Source organism: Halictus rubicundus, chromosome 1 (genome assembly GCF_050948215.1).
Source record: "Halictus rubicundus isolate RS-2024b chromosome 1, iyHalRubi1_principal, whole genome shotgun sequence".
In the NCBI taxonomy this organism is placed as follows: Eukaryota; Metazoa; Arthropoda; class Insecta; order Hymenoptera; family Halictidae; genus Halictus; species Halictus rubicundus.
Genome location: NC_135149.1, coordinates 882,895 through 885,370, shown reverse-complemented (window position 1 = coordinate 885,370; position 2,476 = coordinate 882,895). Strand labels below are relative to the sequence as shown.

General features: G+C 44.1%; 1 long non-coding RNA gene across 1 annotated transcript; it reads left to right on the top strand.

Annotated features, from left to right (window-relative positions):
- LOC143356230 (uncharacterized) lies at positions 1-2,170 on the top strand. The gene is made up of 3 exons (XR_013082668.1): positions 1-178; positions 1,990-2,067; positions 2,142-2,170. It is a non-coding gene; the product is annotated as an uncharacterized LOC143356230 (long non-coding RNA).
- The last annotated feature ends 306 nt before the right edge of the window (positions 2,171-2,476 follow it).

Genomic DNA, 2,476 nt, shown 5'->3' with positions numbered 1-2,476 from the left:
CAAGGGACGCGGAGGAAACAAGTGATCTGCAATCGGAGGCAGAATCACTGCGAATGAAGAGAACGAGGCCAGCAAACATATTTAGAGACAACAGTACCTCCTCTGATGAGGAAGCAGTTGCATTCTATCCACCTCCAGAATTAAAAAAAACAGAGGAACATGGGTATACATACAAAAGGTAGCACTCTATAAAACATTATGTACAGGTCATCCTTTCGAACATTTATTGAAATAGAGTAATCCAATATAACCAATTAGTGTAGTAAATTAATCACTGATAATACCTATAATGCTTTTTGGATTTTTCATACCCAAGATCACACGAAGGTCATATACAATATTGTATAATATGTCATTGAAGAGGTCGTCACCCCTACTATTACATCGCGAGTAGAAAAAAATATAGTTGCATTAAAAAAGTGATGATCTTGATATCTAGAAAAAATGACCTTGAAAAAAGTTTTTTCCAAATCATTGTATTGCCCTTTCGGATAGGTTAGTATTGTCCTATAACGTTTTCTTCTATCATTAACACTGTCACGTCGGACGACCGACGTGTTGTTGATGATGTCACCCGCGACGCATCATAGGTTAAGGTAGAAAATAAGTTAATTATAAGTTATTACTTTCCCATCATTTCCATCCGCGAGCGCGCCAAGACGCTTGACAGTACGTCATCAGGTACTAGCGAACCCCACCTTGATACCCGGTTGCGTCACACTCGCCCCACACGGACCCCGAGCGAAGAAGGTTCGTGCAGCCCCTAGAAAAACGCAAGCTCGTTCTTGATCGCTTCTTCAGTCGCGCTCACATCTTGCAATTCCGTTCCAAAGCGTTACTATATCAAGCGTCTTATAGTTTCTACTATTTCCATATTGTATTTTACCGCTTATATCATTAACCAGTATCACGCGTATTATTTATATATCTTTAGTTTACTTATATCTTTGTATTATCCTTTCACGTATTAAACAAGTATTATTATTAAACTCAGTGTTTATTATTCCCATTCCGGTTCTACGCGAAGTGAAGAGCATCGTGACATAATAATTAAAACATCATCGATAAGTTCCCTGATTGCGTGTCTGAGCCCACTAGGCTGTCTCGGCGCAAGAACGGAATTTCTCGCGAAATAAGACTGAATCTTTCCCTTAGCGTGTGTCTGAGCCCACCAGGCAGTCTCGGCACGATAACGGAAGATTCCCGAATGAATAGACAGTGCATCGTAAATTCGTGGTTGTTCTAAAAGCTCTTCATGCCGCGCCGCGCCGGACGAAAATATCAATTAAAGCGGTTAGCTCGCGAGTACGAATCCGACGTGTCCAACTATCACTTCAGTCCGTACGTCGGCATCTATTCCGCTCCGCGTATAATCCGCGAAACCGTGTGTTCCGCGAGAATACGAGTCGTCGCCGGTCCAGCTCCAGCTCCTGCCCAGCAGCAGCAGCCACAGTCACAAAAGGAAGTCAGGGTCCCTGTGCGTACACGCACACAGGTCATCCCTACTGGCCCACGTTACGATCTGGTGCCAATCACCCTTCCACCAGTCATCCACAACGTCACCCGAATACCTGCCCGCGACCCGAGGAAGAAGCTGTACGCGAAGGTGAACGCCAGCGGTGTGACCAAGGCCATAAACTAACTCCCCGTCAACGGCAGCAGCGAGACGATAGGGCAGCGCTGATAAGTGCCGGACTTGCCATTATATCGCGAATCCCGAGTCATACGACGGACGTACGCGCCGCGTGGACCGAAGTCCCAAAAGGGGGGAGGGAAGAAAACCAAACGCGAGCCGCGGGACGTAACACTCGCGATCCCCAAAAGAGAGAGAGAGAGGAGAGACAAACGCGAGCCGCGGGACGTAACAATACTAAGCGAGATGTTCAAGGTGGTCAAGTTAGCTTGGACACCCTGTATTACATTCATAGTTATACATCATTCTGTTTCTGTAATTAGTATATCTTTTTAATCAAAACATTTTATTTTCAGCCGCTTGTTCGCAGTTTATTACTGAGGAATCGCAGGGGGAAGCGGTTCCAGTAAATTATGATGAGCAGTGCAGTACTGGTAAGTTAAGAAAAACATTTTAGAGATAAATAAGTTCATTTTAAAAAATATAATATCTAACAAATAATCAGTAGGAGAGCAAACGGGGAATGCGTGCTGTTAGGGATGTCAAAAGCGAGACGTTGAAATGAAGACGGTAATAGAACATGTAATGAGTTCGTGCCGAGGATAAAAAAAAAACGGATACGCGTTGTTTTTAAAATAACGTATTTATTTTGGACTAGATTTTTATCCCGCACTTGGTCGCCGGCCGAACTAACATTGGGCGACTTGTTTTTGTGTGGATCCGCGGTTGTTACAATTCTAGAGGTGTGGTCGGAACTTGAAGATGTGTGTTAACCGATAGTTAACTTGTGTTACGATGGTAGCCGATAGCTATTTCGATACAACGGTTTGTTCGCTTCTCCGA